Genomic DNA, 17,050 nt, shown 5'->3' with positions numbered 1-17,050 from the left:
ATAATTTCTTTTGATTTACTTTTTTTAATGAATGCAGTAATCTACCTAAGTCCTTTCAGTTTTAATTCATAAGAGTGAAAGAGAAGCCAGGGAGGGCTGTTAAAAGAGGGTCGTTCATTTGTTTTTGTTTGCTCTTTCTCCCTACGTGGGGAAATTTCTGTTTCCCCAACTCCTGTTCATTCCTTTACGCATTTCCAATATGGCCCCCAGCCCCACGCTCCACTGCTCTTTGTAAAAGTCACGAATGACTCTATGTCACCAAATCAAAAACATTGACAGTTCTCACCTTTCTTGACCTTTCAAAATTGATCATGTCAACCACTGCTTCTTGAAATCTTTCCCCTTTGGCTTCTGCAATCCCATACTCTTCTGGTTTTCTGCCTACGGTGCGTACTGCTCTGTCAAATTCAAACATTGCAAGTTCAGCAAATGCTAAATGATTATCGGCAAATCATTTCTATCTTTGGACTCCCTAAATGCTTATAAGAAATATGATTTATTCCTACATATATGGCTATTTCTGTCCCTCTCAAGATAGAAAGACTATGGTAAGCCTAGTTTTGCTCCTCTTACGTGACGTCTACGTTTTAACCTTTTCCAGGGTGTGTGTAGACCCTTCTTTCCATGAACTTTGATGGAAAGAACTTTCCATGATTTTCACCCAAGGATCATTAAACACAGTTTATGGACTGACAATCTCTGAACACATGTGTCCAAATTGTCTGCTTTAAGGTGTAGACTCACACATCCAAAGGATACTCACTCTCACAGGTGACTTAAACTAAATATGCTAAAAACAAAAAGCAAATAGATGAAAATGATTGACTGAGCTTTTGCGTCAAATCTATATTTTCGAATTTATGCTTCTAAGCTTGCTCATCTTTTAATAAATTATATATTTTATACTATACATCTATAAATTATGTTATATAATTTCCATTAAATAGCCAGAGTATACCTCCTTTAAAACACAGACATAATCATTTGCTCTAAACCTTTAAATAGTTTCCCCTTGTACATCAGATAAAAGGCAAACTCCACATCCGAGCCTAAAACGCTTTCAGTCTGGCCTGGGCTGTCTCTCATGAGCCTCTCTTTACCTCTATAACACTGTAATCAGGTTGCTCTCCTTCCAGATACCCGAAGACCAACAAGCTCTTTTTCTCTTTTCAGGGAATACATCTGCTATTTGCTCCCTTACCTGGAACCCAATTCTCTATTCTTTTTACATGACTGGTTTCTTCTTTGAAACAGAAGGAAGTCAACTTCATTTAAAATGAGGTTGGAAGTCCAGAAGGGGAAGCCCTCAGCCACTACTACTTGACCTCAATTACAGACCCCACCAGGGAGATGTCAATCACAGACCCCAACAAGAAGAATCATCTATTGCAACTCCAGCAGGATGAAGGTTGATTTCCTTCTCGCCCAGCAACTCAGCCAATGAGAGACTGTCGCCATCCCTGAACTCTTGCTTTCCACCAGTAGATTTTCATTGAAAACAACTCCTCCCAACTTGCTCCTTTTTCTCTATAAAATAACATTCCCCTCCTTTGTTTGCTGGACTTGCCAATGGCTTTTGCTATAGCTTGCTTGTCCTGAATTGCAATTCCTCTGCTATGCTGAATAAACCCATTTTCCTGGTAAAATAACTGGCTGTTTTAATTGTTCAGGTCAAACTTCTCATGAGTCATGTCTTATGTTAAATGCAACCTCTTCAGAGAAAACACCCTGTTAATATTGGTCATCATTATTCTCCATCTCTTCGCCTTTTTGTTTCCTACGTAGCATTTATCACAATTTTAATTATATATAACTCAGGTTTATTGTCTGTTATTCTTCCCCCCTGCACTCACAAACAGCATGGCCTTGAAAGAGCCAATAACCAGACAGCGCAGGTGCTGGGTGTCCCACTCGTCATCCAGCACCTAATTCTACCTGGCACATGGCAGGCAGACCAACATATTTTGAATGAATGAATCTATGAAATATCATCACTCTTTCTGACCATGTAAAATAGATGTTTTCTTGCATAAGTAAACTTGGATTAGTAAGTAGCAGAAAAGTCTCCCCAAATATTTTAGCTTGTTTTGTAAATGTCCTTAAACAATATGTCACTTTATTTTCATATTTTAACCTTTTCTTTGACATAGATTTTTCTTCTCATGATCCAGTGATCATGAAAACTGCTTCTATCAAGGAGGAAAATGGTCCAAGATCAGTATAGTGTTTGATCACAATAACATTTATACTAAATTTGTTTTGAGGATAAAGTTTTTCAGTGTAATAGCCAACTCAAAGGGGAAAATTATGTTAAATATTATACATTTACAGTTTAAGATTGAATTCATTTTTGAATGTTCAGGCAAATCCAGAATATGCTTAGAGTAGTTTCACAGAAACTGTATTCGAAAAACCTTCAAAGAACAGTCAGTTTTTCTTTCTAAATGCCAGAAAAATGCATCAGAGTTTAATTATAACCCACCCTACCATTGGTGTTTACTTTTTAATCATAGAATTATTTTGCCAATATTTAAAAGTTGTTTTGTAACTAATGTAGCACTTTGGGGATAGGCAATGATATTTTCCTGAAAATAGTTATGTATTACAAACTAGCATAAATAGATTATTTTTATCAGATTTCTGTTTTTGTTATTGGGAAAGTTTTAAGATATTTTAATAGCTTCATGCAGTAATTATATTAGTTTGTATAAATGTAAAATAATCGACTCCAAATATAGGTTTTTGTCCTTTGAAACTATTTTCAAAGGAGACTTAAAGAAAATCAACTTATTGTAAGTTAACTTTCCTCACATGAAAATATTATCCAAAAATAACATCACATTCTTGCCACAGTGGGACACTGTTAAGCTGTTAGTCATGCCCACTGTATAAGTAAAATTACATGTGAAAAAAAATGTCATATTGTAATTTCATGGTTCTTCTTGAACAAAGAAAATCTGATTGATTGCAATCATTTACACAGCCAGAGAAGAGAAGGATATAAAAAAAATTCAAATACATCATTTTAGGCTTCTATCTACAAAGCTTTGAGACGCAAACTCAAATGAGAAATTCTGCACTCCTTCCAGATTGCATAAAGCAGCTGTGAATTCAGATTCCACACTTCATCTTTCATTTTGATGTGCATTCTTTTGATCCCCAGAAAGACATATATTTATAATTTCCAAAAGAACTGCCTCAGAGGTAAGTGATATCCAAATATTGTTCTGTTGAGATAAAAAATATACAATGTCAGTCGTATTTGGCTGAGGATTGATAATGCATTGCACAAGAATATAGAGACATCATTCCTATAAAACTTGTAACATTGTGGTTTTGGGACTATTTAACCTTTAACACAAATCATTTTTATTTTCCCACTGGAATTTAAAACACTTTATTCTGTTATATTGTATTTCTTTTTGTTTCCCCATTTTCCCTGCACTGTGCCCACTGAAAGTTTTGTCTTTGGCAAGCTGTAAAAAACAAAGGAAAAGGGAACATGACTGCAAGGCAAATAGACTGGGCAAAGATGGAGAACCAATTTCCTGAGAATGTATATTTTTAATGTAAATGAGCTTATGTCTTGCCAGCAAAAGATCTTTAAAAATTAGAAATGAATCAGTTTTATGTTTTTTTTCTGACAAGTTCTGTCAGATAAACTTAGGAGTGAACAATAGCAAATAGATGATATGAAAAATAATTTATTGGCAGCAGTAAATTTTATCCTGGTATGTTTCCCATTCAGTGTTTTAGAATGTTTTATGAGAATTACTTGAAGACACATTGCTGACAGGTGTAAAGAGAAGAAAATAACCAACTCTAAGTGATCTTGAAAATAAGAGAAAGAAAGAGGAGAGTCTGAGAGATAATTTCATTTGATAAATAATCTGACGTCAATGACAAATATTGAATCTATGTGTTTCTATATTTGGCGAAGATGTTACTTTCCTTAAGGAGTTCTTCAGATGTATTGCACATGGATGAGATGTAGCATGTCTTTTCTTTCTATCCTGACAGAATTACAGTGTAGTTGGTACACAGTGCCAGAGAAAAATATAAAGAGTTAAATGTTTTGAGTTCTATTAGGACAGTAAAAGTGATTTGTATTAAAGCTTATATAGTTCCTGAACTATAACGTTACAAGTTTTATGGGAATGATGTCTAGATGCTGGTGCAATGCATAATCAGTTTACTGCCAAGAACAATGACATTGTACATGTCTGTTTCTGCAGAACTCTATTTGGATAGCATTTGCCTCCAAATAGATCCTGCTGGATACAGGAGCAATGGATATTTTATCTAGGAATGAAGTAAGAGATCATGACCTTAAATAGCACGATAGATGACTCAGCTTAAATGTTATTGGTGAAGTGTTTACAATGTGACTATATTTTATGTTTCTCTCATTTTTGAAGCAAGCTAGTTTGTTCTGCACAGAGTGGGGAACAGTCTGATTTAACATAAATTAATATTTGAAACCATTAACTTTGCCTTTTTATAAAGCATCCTTGAGATGTGGGAGTCTTTCAAAGTTTACTAATTAATTATATTTAGGAGTCAGTTTTATAAAAAGATGCATAGAATTGGCAATTATCTGTTGAAGTCAGGTCATATAGAAAGTCATTCAAGAAAACTCTAAACATTTTAATTAGATAAATATCATTCAAATATGCTCCATAAATTCAGAAAAGTCGAACAGAATATTATTTCTACATATGAAAAATATTATGTTAGACTCCTTAGAATAATTAAAGGAAATATGACTTCAAACCTTTATTTTCACGTGGCTATTTGTGTTACTTCCCAAGTTAGTGAAGGTATTCTGACCCGGTAAATGACAATTTTACAGGAAAGTCGATGTCTTATTTTAAGATATTTTCTAGAAGACCCTCATATCTTATGTACATTTCTCTCAGACTATAATTTTGGTGTAGCATGTAATATTATGTCTGTGTTACTTTGATGGAGCATAAAAGATTAAAGATTTGTCTCTATATTTATCTGTATATCTCTCTATATATTTATGTCAATATGTAAAGATAAAAGATTTATCTGTATATAACAATATTAATTTGTTTCCAATAGCACCATAAAAGCCCATTTCTGGTATCTTTAAATGTAGGATAGACATCATTATGTTTAGGATGAGTTAGATACATTTTCTCCAAATTCTTCTAATCATTAGCTTGGGAGATGTCAATTCATTTAACTTTAGATCTAGATGCAAATAAAGAAGTAACGGGTATATAATATATACGAGAGAAATAGATTAGTTGTTAAAAAAATACCAACTGTCACAGCATATCCAAACTTTGCTTGTATATCCTGAAATATGTTGTAATTATATTGCAAAAAACAAATATGTTACTGAAAATTCTAATTTCAATTTGAAATTTAAGTCTCAAAAAATGAGAAATAGAATTTGCTCCCATCACTTTCATTTCCTCTGATTTGTAAAGTCAACCTGAAACCCTGCGTCAGCTGTGGAGCTCAGGTCTCATGCTCTCGTGGTGTTGCACAGTGCACAGAACTCAGCTTTCAGTCTCTCAAGTGGCAGCAATATTTACTTTTAGTTTCTGACTGGAAAACATATTTACAAACAAAAGTGCTTCCGTACACAAAATCTTCACATCACAGCTTTTATATTTAGAATAACTGTCGGGAAATTATCTGTAAAATTCGGATAGTTCGACATTGTTGCATGTGATGTTTGGAACCAGACTGTACCACAGTGAACTAGCTTCTAACTCCAGCTCTGGACTCACTTAGCCATATGATTGAATACTGTGAGGTCATTGTCACCTGTTTTAATTCTGAGACTACTTTTTCTCCTTTTCTTTCTTTTTTTTTTTTTAACATTTTTTTCCTCAACTCCACAATATTAGGAATGCCATTCAAGCAACCCTGGAATGTGAAGGTGATGTCCGGCCAGGTTAATCTTTGATGAAGGGGTTTCCCAAAGGCATAATTTCACAAGAAATTGGGTAAGCAAATCATATCTGACTGTTCCTATTCTTATCCTACATTGTATTTTATAAGATGTTTAGATGATGCATAGTAATAAGAAAGAGACATTCTCATGATCCCGTCTTTGCTTGTGAGCTAAGATGAATTTTTATCTTAGATAACATAAACTCATTGTGTTTTACATTTCAAAGAATCTGTTCAGTATCAAATGACAAATTACTTAACATCCAGATAGTTCAGTAGACAATGGTTGAAGCCATGGAAATGTATGCAGGTGACTGGCTTAATCATTGTATACAGCAGGAATTCCATTTTAAATTCTTAGTTAAAGCAGATCATGGTGAATGGTTAACTGAATGAGGGTAACTAGTGCATCATTGCTAAATTTTTCGAAACAGGATTTAAGAATAATATTAAGTTTGAATTAACTGATTATCTTTGAAGCATTGCCTTTAGTCATTTCCCTTGGCAATTTTATGTTAAAAAATGAGCCCACAAACATGCATACATAGGCACACATGCAACACACACGCCCAAACACGGAATCATCTCATGAGTGTGTCCCAGTCATACACCTCAAGTCCTAAGTTCCTTGTCACATCATAATTCCATTGATAAGGCATCACAAATACATGACATCAGCAGCAGGTGAGGACAGTACAAATCGGGTAACTTTTTCTTTAACGAATATGAACTATATGTGCTCATCCATACTTGATATTTTCAACCTTCTGGGCAACAAACAGTTATTTCAATTAGCCTTGTATTCACCAGTGTTTGTTACTCTTCTGTATGTAATTTTTTCATTTAATAACAGCATCTCTAAATTAACCATTTTCAAAAAGTACTGATTTATGACAATTTTCTTCCCGTTCATGATGTAACTGCTTTTCAGAGTAGCAGTGCTTATTTGCATTAAAAAATAAACCTTCTTAAAATTTTAGTCTTTTCCTTGCAGTTCATTAAGTTTTTCAAGATGTATCTTTTCTTCATGTAGTTTATCATTATTGCTGTGGTCTGTTTAGAAATGGTCCCTTAAATTCTGGGGTTTTAACATAGACACATTTGGTTTGCATGTTAAACACATAAAATCACTATTCACTTTCATCAAATAATATGTTCTTCAATTTTCCTGAAACATTCAACCCTCTTAGGCTAACTTTTATAAATTTACTTTTGTTAGAGAAGCATACAGAAAAATACTATGTATTTCTTAAAAGAAATTTTGTAAACACAATGACAAGTGGAAATATTGTTTAATTTCAGTGTCAGAGGGAAGAAGCAAGTGGAAGTCACGAGAACTGTGGTCAACTAGAGAGTAGCCAATGATCAGCCCTACGCAATTATTGTGATGTGAAAATGCTGGCTTTGAGTGTGCAGCTCTTCCAATTTTCCAAATGAACCTTGAGAATTGGGATTCTGACCTCACAGCTCATGATTTTTGAGTGTTGGTTCAAAATTGTTTGAATCTCTGTGAAGGAAAACAAACACAATTAAACCTGGATCCGATACTCAAGACCCACATCTTTTTTTTCTTTTGAGGACGATTAGCCCTGAGCTAACTACTGCTAGTCCTTCTCTTTTTGCTGAGGAAGCCTGGCCCTGAGCTAACATCTGTGCCCATCTTCCTCTACTTTCTATGTGGGACGCCTACCACAGCATTGTGTGCCAAGCGGTGCACAGGTCCACACCCGGGATCCGAACCAGCGAACCCCAGGCCACCGAGAAGCAGAACATGCGCACTTAACCGCTGCACCACCGGGCTGGCCCCAAGGACCCACATCTTTGACCTCTCAGTTTTCTAAACCAATCTCCTTCTTTTGATAAAGAGAGGAAACTGGGATTCCAAAAATTGAAGTTATCTGCCCAGGAACACAAGGTGAGGTAATAAACAAAAAATGAATGATGATACTGGAAGGTATAATGGGATACACTGCATTTAAATTATGTCTAACATTAATAATTTCATTGTGATTAAATTTTGAATCAACCTGCCAGTTAACATTAAAGAACGTCAAAGATGTAAACTCTACCAAAATAACACAGTAATTAACACAATAATCTGTCGTGGATTATTTCAAGTTCGACCTGAATACAGGTTTAGGTCAGACAATTTCTGAGTATTTTTGTTGTTGTAGAAGGAGAAAGGCAGAACTCTCAATTACAAGTGCCTTCTAGAAAAGTAAATTTTAAAATGTGCAATTACTCCACAATTTCGGATGGGCATGAACAACCAATGTAGGCCAAAAATTCTGCGTCGCTAAATTGTCCTAACTGGCTTTTTGGACAGCATCAAACACTGCTTAATCCTGGCTGCACAGCTACACCCTCTGGCACCGACACAGAAAGGCCAAAAGAATCTCATTAAAAATGAAATGCATTTGGTAAACATTCAGTACAGCCGGTGCCAGTTGGAAAGTAAAGGTCTGCTGAATTTGCCAAACTGATTTTGGTGAGTATATGAAAAGATTATAAAAGGGCATTTGCTCTCTCTCAGCAATGTTGTCTCAAAACTATGTTAGTTTTCTAGGCTAATGTAAATTAAATTGTGTTTTGACATGGATATGTTGTAAACCACATGTTCAAAGACAGTAAAAAAAAAAAAAACTACTGGACATCTTTAGGTTAATTAGTTTAAAATTTTTAAATGCTAAATACCTGGCTTATAGCATTTTGAGGTTGCCTTTTTCTCACCATATAAAATAAGGTTAAGATGTTCTAGCCAAACAAGATTAAGCATTGTTAAGGAAACACTTTTAGAATTGCCTCATATCATTAATTTGCACTCAATGAATTCCTGCTAATCCTTTCTGAAATTATAACTGTCTTAGAAGAACAATAGCAAATTTCAGCATTGTTCTTTCTTCCTAAATATGCTATGTTAACCTCTGCCTTATAATTTGTTTGTCAAAAAAGGAGACTCTAGCATAAGGAACTCAGCTTTGTTATGGCTCCTTCTAAATTCACATTTTTTCCAAGCATGAAATTCTCTTTAAATCAATAGGCACAATGGATGTATATGTGTACATCGCCAGAAATGGAAATAAGCTGCACAAAAATGTGAGGCACTGGCCTGAATTTTCTAATAATATTGTGTCTTTGTCTTTTGGGAAACATCTTACTCTAGATAAAGTTCACCACAGAGGTTTCTAAAGATCTGGTCACGTTTATGTACGATGACAGAACTCTGTGAGGAAGAGAATCTGGACTTTTGGAAACATTCCTTCTGAGCTCCCCTATTCACAACGCCTTGTGTTTGGAAGACTATTCTGGGCCTGATTCCCCGGCTGACTTTTTCATTCAACAAATATTTCCTGAGTGCTTACAAAATGCAGGTGCCATCTTAGTTACCGTGTGTACAGCAGTGGACCAAAAGGGCCAAGTTCCTGGCCTTGTGGGCTAACATTCTTGTGGAGAAAGATAGACAAAAACCAAGAGAACAGGTAAAAATATAAAAATCACACAGCTGTAAGTGCGATGGAAAAAAGCCAAACTGAGTAAAGAGCTTGAGGGGATTGACGTTGATCTTTGAAAACATCAGCTAAAATTTTCCTTTTCTGAGTATTCTATTATGAATCCTTAATCAGAGTATAAATATTTGCATTTCTGTACCTTTTCCACTCTCATACTTAATCGCAGTAATTGCTCTATAAATTTTATATTATGATAATATAAAAATGAGGGGGAAACATTTTGAAGGATAGTACTCCTAGACTATCTGGCTTCTGAGTCCATGCATCAGTGCATGACAGAAAGGGACTGCTGCCGCCCTGGTGTCATCTTTCTGAGCAGGTTTTCATGCTAATAAAACATTTATTTTCATTTAGAGTACACATTATGCTTGGAGGGTGTTCTCACTCATTATTCTGCCACTTCATCGTAAATTGCCCCATCAGTCGTCCAATTGGCTTAGGTTAGTGAGGATGCTTTTCTGAAGCTGGGGTTGAGATCTGAGGCCCTGTCTCTTAGTCAAGCGGAAAGAATCCTCTAGAGTGAAATTATGCTCATCCTCACTATTAAACAGACGAGACAAAAGTGATTTTTCAGTTGAATAGTGCAACCGGGCTCTGTGGAGGATGTGAACGCACCAAGTGAGGGGAAGACTGAACGATGTTTTCAGTAAAGCACAGCGTGTAGAATGTTTAACCCGGCGCACATGCAATACCGATAAAAACAAGTACTTTCATAATTTGGGAATGTATATGTAACAAATCCAGAATGCCTAAAAAATCTATATTTAGATTTAGATTATAATGGAATTGACTCTGAATATTACAGGGCTATGAGATAATTATTTCACTTTTCCTTCATGATTTGGTTTATAGCGAAGCTGGTATTAATGATTTTATAAAATTGTATAAAATTATGTGACAAAGGAAAAAGATACAAATCTATCTTTTTATCAGGAATAAAAATACCACTTTTTCTGAAAATTAAGGGTATAAGTTTTTAATGAGTGCATTTCTAACAATCCACATTTACCCACTAGGAAAATAAAAATTTTATTGGCACAAAACACGTGAATTCCTACTTTGAGACAAAGTCTTCTCAGAATTTAGGATGATTTAAAAAAACAAAAGGATAACAGAATGCAGTCCACATACGGACAGAGTCAATCTTAAAAACGTGTGTGTGTGCATGTGTGTGTGTGTGCGTGTGTGCAAGGCAGGTCAATTGGTTCATAAGTCCTCCTGAAGGCAAAAGAAAGCAATATATGTCAAGGTTTTTTAAATTAATGAAACAGATCATGAGATTATATAAATTCAGTAAGCAGAATGTAAATGATTAATTAGCTCATTGTTTTCAATAAATTCTCAGGAAAGAATAGGCATAAGATTCCTGTAAAACCATTTTCGTGAAGATTTGCACTTTTAGTTGAAAGGGAGTGGATATTTACCAGGAAAAGGACTAATGGAAAAGAAGGTGAACAAGACAAACAGCTAATGAACACTCAATATGTTTCTATTATTTGAAAACAAATACATTAATTTTTATGTCATTTTAACATATTGGAATTCTCACATGTCAGTGACTCATTACCTTTGACTTTTGCTCCCTTAGCAATTCAAACTGGGGGGAAATACATGATGTTTTGTTTTAATTTTATTTATGTTCAAGCTAAAGACAGTCTCGTCAGTAATAACTGGGGAAACCACTACACTAAAGCTACAGCTGACTATGCCCAGAGAGCAGAGAGGACATAAGGAGAACAGTTGGATGAAACCTGTAGCATTAGGGAAGGGATTCATTTCTTCATGGACAAGATATTAGGAGGGGCAAGAGAGATGATGGGAGCACAAAAATCAAGCCTACCAAAATTGAACATTTCTGATAATCAGCATCTATAACAAATCAAGGGGCTAATTTTATGCTGACCCTGAGGGAACCAATATGTCAGTCAGACAAAATGGTTTCCTGGAGCATAGCTTCTCAATATCTTTTTTATTTTAGTGAGCCTCCAGGGCCTCAATCTGTATCTTGCTCACTGTGAGCCCTAGGAGAAACAATTGTAAATTCTGTGGCTGGGGGGCCTTTCCAAATGTTCTCATTGAGTCCTTATCCGCCTCGAAGCAGAAGGGAACAGCTGTTTATTTATTGATCCATTTACTCCTTCGCATTGCTAATAAAGGTTAATCAAGCAGTGACTATCCTGTTTGGTCAAGCATATATCATGCCATGTCATGAAAATGCCAAAGTGAATAGGAAAACTCCAGATATCAGGGAATCACTTCTTAAAAGGGAAAGACAGGCAAATACCTTTGCAACCTCCATCCTCCGATTCCGCCTCCTCAGATTCAACCAACCACAGATGGAAAGGCCCAGGATGGTTCCATCTGTCCTGAACATGTACAGACTTTTCTTCTTGTCATTATTCCCTAAACAGTATAGTAAATAAATATTTACACAACATTTACATTGTACTAGGTATTATAAATAATCTGGAGATGATTTAAAGTATGCTGGAGGGTGTGCATAGGTTATATGCAAATACTATACCCTCTTATAAAAGAGACTTGAGTATCCACAGATCTGTGGGAGTCCTGGAACCAGTCCACTGCGCATAATGGGGGATGGCTGTGAGCGTATTCTTGGAATGCAAAAGTTAGACTTGTAATATTAACATACACAAAGTGCTGTGGGAACATCAGTTTGAATGCCTAATTCTGTTGTTTTATTTCTTTATTTTTGATAGAGTTCAGTGCCTTGGGAACATGGATCCAGATCCATTCTTTTCAGCAATTTCTACTTCCGAAGCCCAGACTTCCAGGAAGTGTGTTAGTACAACAACCTAGAAAGAGGGGGATTCAATGTCACAGGAAGGGAGGGAGGAGGAGATAAGAAAGGATATGAAAGGCATAGTCCCTTAAACAAAGGGTTCTCGAAGCTCTTCTTAGAGTAACGATTGCCTATCTGTTGTCTCCTGAGAATGAAAAATCATCTTATTCCCAAAGCCTGTTTTGTAGATTTTTGGAAACGATCAACACTCACCGTTTATTTTCATTTAGAGATCATGAGAACAAGAAAATGAAAGAGAAAAGAATAGAAAATTTCAAAAGTGAAAAATAAATTGGTTAGAGCAATGAATCATGTAAAAGTCATTTACTAACGTGTTAGAGAAAAAGTAATTGGACCCAGCTATCACCTTAGTGTTCTATACAGAAGAGTGCCCAGTCTGGGTTTGGAAATATTGACAAAGCAGCACATTTCTATACCTAAATAAGCATAATGAAGTGAAGAGTTAAGCAGTTATTCAGTAAATTTGACGAATGAAGAAGAGCAATCTAGAAAATTCTGTGTTTTTAATAAACTACATTCCTATTCATTCCACAATCTTTATTGGAGAGATTTCAATAGTATCTCTGCATTGGTATCTCTGGTTTATACTAAGTGGCCTTTAAATTATCCCACAGTTGACAGAAGAAAGTCATATAACTTGTATTTAGACTTTGTTCAGATCCCAATCTCTGAAGTTCATTTGCACTTTGCCTTCCATATAGAAATGCTTTGAGTAAATAAATGTTTACTCTTGGAGTTACTTTATTTTTATAGCGATTCAACTCCATTTTAGTCTCCAAGTTTTTTAAGGATTGTATAATATAGAGTACATCAGGTAGCTGTTCATCTTTGACCTCTGGAATCCAAGTGCGACTTTCAGCTACACATTTCTGCTGTCTTTATGGCTCCCTCTAAACTTAATTTACAGTCTTTTCCGAGGTTTCTTCAGGGAGCTTAGACATCTAATCGGTTTTCCTTTTGAGAACATGACTCAACAGTTTGGGGGGATCGACGTGTCAGAAGTACACAGGTCGGCTTGGTAATTACCTGGGCCTTAACAATATCATATACCTGGCAAGGTTTAGAACTTCCATAAAACTTTTAGATCTTAGTTTTATCTCTCCTGTGATGTTTTTACCCCTCTTCCAAAGCTTGTAATAAACTTTTATGTTAAGGGAAAAAAATGGATCTAGACAAACTGTACCAGAGATTTCAAAGAGTAAGCCTTTTTTTTTTAAAGATGATAAGGATTTGTTACATAGTAGTAATTTTACCAAACACCACAATGAGCCAAATTAACATGTCTTCTGTTCTTAGTTACGAAGCTTAAGACTTGAAGCTTGACACTGAACTGCAAGCTTCCATTAAAATATTTTAAATGGAGTATTGAAAACTGTCTACAAAACTATGTTATTAAATTGTCCTCATCATTTTCAACTCCTAAAGACTTACATAGAAATGTATTTCAGCTATATTAGTAGACTTTTATTACCCCAAAGCCATTGAATTCCAAAATGTATAGCAAAAGTATTTGGGTTTTAACTTTTGCTTCACAGACTACTCATGTCACCAAAGAAAATTAATGTGGTGGCCTCTAAGTCGATTCATCACAAAATGAGAAATCTGTAACCTCCTGACTCAAATAACAATAATGGAGATCTCAATGTTGAAATAGAAGTGCTATGTAGGGTATTTGGCACATTGTCTTCCTATATTGGCAGAATTCATATTTAGTTATGAATATCTCATTACCAAAACCAACTGATCAACCCATTTTCTAAAGATGTGTGTCTTTAATTGCATGTAGTTGATAAAATTATTTTGAGCCATCAATATAAAATTTAGTAACATGGAAATAGAAACCTGGAATGCAATTTGACTTTTCTTTTGTCTTTTTTTCTTTTCTATGTGCAGGGTAAAAGGATACTGAATCCAATCCAAGGAGAAAAATAAGTGTGATCTCAAGGGAATACATCTTATTGATTATAGAAAAGAAAGGGGAGCAAGTTCAATTGGCTCACACTACTTGGTCCTGACATAGACGCAACTGTGCTGAGGAGAAAATGAGAATGAGGTAATGCCATCATAAATAATTGCTTAAATCATCTCGGCACTATGGAAGCTGAAATTTTGTAAAAGGAGAAAGCCCTGTAAATGTAAAAGCATAGTAAAGACAAGCTCTTAAGGTAATTGAGGAGTTTTCATTGGACAGAAGCTGCGGACAATACAAGGCTTTAAATCGAAGTTTGGAGCTCCCTCTGGTTAATAACTGCAGATCAAAGCAGCTTTTCCATTTTTTACTACTAGCTTTAGCTACTATAGACAGAATTAACGGGGCTAATGGAACATACACGATTAAATAGCCTTCCATCCAACAGTGGACTGTGACACAAGTAGGGGAGAGGGTGTTTGTTACAAATAGCCCAAAAGCTTTTAAACGTATTTCTTGTCTAAATATTGAAATTGATATTGATCTGTATATTTAAAAAAGAAAAATCCAACAGTGGATTTAACAAAGACCATTAAGATGTACTAGTATAATTTCCAGGATTCATTCTTGCCCCTTTTGGGAAAGCCTAATATTAAAGATGGAGCGGAAAATGTAACACTATATACATAAAGGAGTTTGTCTATTTTTCTAAAATACTTTCTGATCTCAATATATAAAAGTTTTACTATGATTGAGTCTAATTCCACATTTTCAAAGATTCTACTGCATCTTTTTGACTTGCAATTGAACAAAATTAACTAATACATAAGAATAGAAGGCAGGTACCCCGCTAAGTAATTTGCCTCTATCATTTTGTTTCATCTTTATGGGAAAAGCTTTGTGGAAAATCATCTCTGTTGTGTAGTTGCGAGAACCATAGGATGGAGAGGTTAAGCAATGTGCATGAGCTCCCACAGCCAGTAAACCAGGGGCCAGCCCTTGATAGGCAAGGTAGCATCGTAGGAGACTCAGAGCATGGCCTTGGGTACAGACCACCAAGCGGACCATTTCTGCCACTTGCCACCTGGATGTCTTCTGTTAAGTTTGTTACCTGGTTGTGTCTCAATTTCTTCTTCAGTAAATTAGAGTAATGGCCTCAAAGAGTTATTATAAATATTAAATGTGTTATTATTGTTAAGATACTACAAAAGTGTTTGGTAAATAATAAAAGAGGTCTCTCTGATTTTTCAAAACAGGATTTTCTTTTATATTTTACGATACATCCCTTTGCCTATCCTAGAGTCTCTTGTTGTTGTTAAATGTATCATCAGTTAAGTATGTGTAGGAAGCAATTTGGAAAATTATGCCTTGCATGGAGTTGGCGATTTTTTGGTGAGACAGAACTCATTTAAGAAATAGTTAATATAACTCATGAAATTAATTTAAAGGGAAAATTTGAATGCATAAACCCGACAAACCACCAGTTGCAAATATATCTACCAAAAAAAGCCCTTTTTTTAGCAAAAAATAAGATGCTACTGCAGAATTTACTTAAGAAACTGCATAAGTACCCATAAAATTCTCATGAGAATGATTTTATTAAACGTTAGTTCTTCAAGCAGTTCTTTAAAATATAATTTTCCAAAGATTACAAATACTAGCTTCTATTACTGCCGTTAAAATATTTTTCAAAATGTTATATCATGAATTAATGTTAACCTGACATTTATATAATAGGACCTATTGCAAATAGGACCTTATGGTTAAAAAAAAATTCCTAGAAGAGACTTAAGAATTATTCTACTCAAAACACACAGAAGTGAAATAAAATTGTTAAATGCTATTTTATTTTTGTGTCTATAAAAATCTTATTTCTTTATCCACAAAAAAAATGATGCCAGTTTATAAGTCTTTTTCCAACTATTTATCCAGCAATATATTTAGTTGTATTATGTGGTAAATAAGTTGTTCACTGTACAATATAATGGAAGAATACAGTATAATACAAGAATATGTCTTTATAATGTAGAAAGACTAAAGGATAAAGACTAAAACATATCATTATAACATAAAAAGACCAAGCTTAGGTCTTATTTTAATTTTTTTCAACTCTAGCATAATAAAGGAGACTTTTGGAATCTAATTTAGTATTTTTCAATTTCCTTTGCCCACAGATCTAAATGACTAGTATTCGGCAATTCTCTTTTCTATTTAATCATGGATTAGCATAGGAAGCCATGTATCCTGTAAATATTTAAGAACATGAAATAAGAATGAACTTCTTACTTAACAGTGTTTCTACCAAGTAATAAAAGTATGATATATTGATAAATATAATCTACTAAGAAGATTACAGATGTATTTTATTTCACTCAAAAGATGCCTAAAAATTGTAGATAAATCACATTTTTTCAAATTGAACCATTATTTAAATGAAATTGAAGAATATTTAGAAAATCTGGCTGTGCCCCTCACCTCCCATTCTCCCTCCTGAAGTGAGACTACATCTGACCACGTAGGTGTTCCCTGGAGGACCCCCTGGCTTCTCCAGCTGCGAAGGGCCAAAGCTTGCAGATGAGGAGACCATGGAACTTCAATCAGGTGCCCGGATGCGGAACTGATAAGGATCAAGAAGAGCAGAAACTATTGTGCCCCTTACCTCTCACAGGATTTCAGTCACTCGATGAATCCCATTAGCGGAACCAGAGAGCAATAAGGAATTCTAGAAGAGTAATAGACCTAAATGGACATAACAGCCTAGACAAGAAGAACAAGCAAAACACACAGAGAAGACAGAATCTAATAAAAATAAAAAATAAAAATGTTTTAAAGAGACAGACACAGTTTGAACACCATTGCAGTAACAAGACAGAA

At 34.9% G+C, this 17,050-nt stretch overlaps 1 long non-coding RNA gene across 4 annotated transcripts in view; it reads left to right on the top strand.

The window, feature by feature from the left end:
* The window catches only part of LOC106834001 (uncharacterized), a 93,544-nt gene extending 77,904 nt beyond the window's left edge, over nt 1–15,640 (top strand). The window contains exons 4-7 of one of the 4 annotated variants that reach the window (XR_011498752.1): nt 5,889–5,987; nt 7,237–7,849; nt 9,098–9,413; nt 14,161–15,640. This is a non-coding gene — a long non-coding RNA (uncharacterized lncRNA). Of the gene's footprint in view, nt 1–1,173; nt 1,888–5,888; nt 5,988–7,236; nt 7,850–9,097; nt 9,414–14,160 lie in introns of those variants that run through there. The other 3 variants (XR_011498754.1, XR_011498755.1, XR_011498753.1) reach the window with 3 other exon arrangements.
* The last annotated feature ends 1,410 nt before the right edge of the window (nt 15,641–17,050 follow it).

Source organism: Equus asinus, chromosome 27 (assembly GCF_041296235.1).
Source record: "Equus asinus isolate D_3611 breed Donkey chromosome 27, EquAss-T2T_v2, whole genome shotgun sequence".
NCBI classification, from domain to species: Eukaryota; Metazoa; Chordata; class Mammalia; order Perissodactyla; family Equidae; genus Equus; species Equus asinus.
This window is presented reverse-complemented; position numbering and strand designations above follow the sequence as displayed.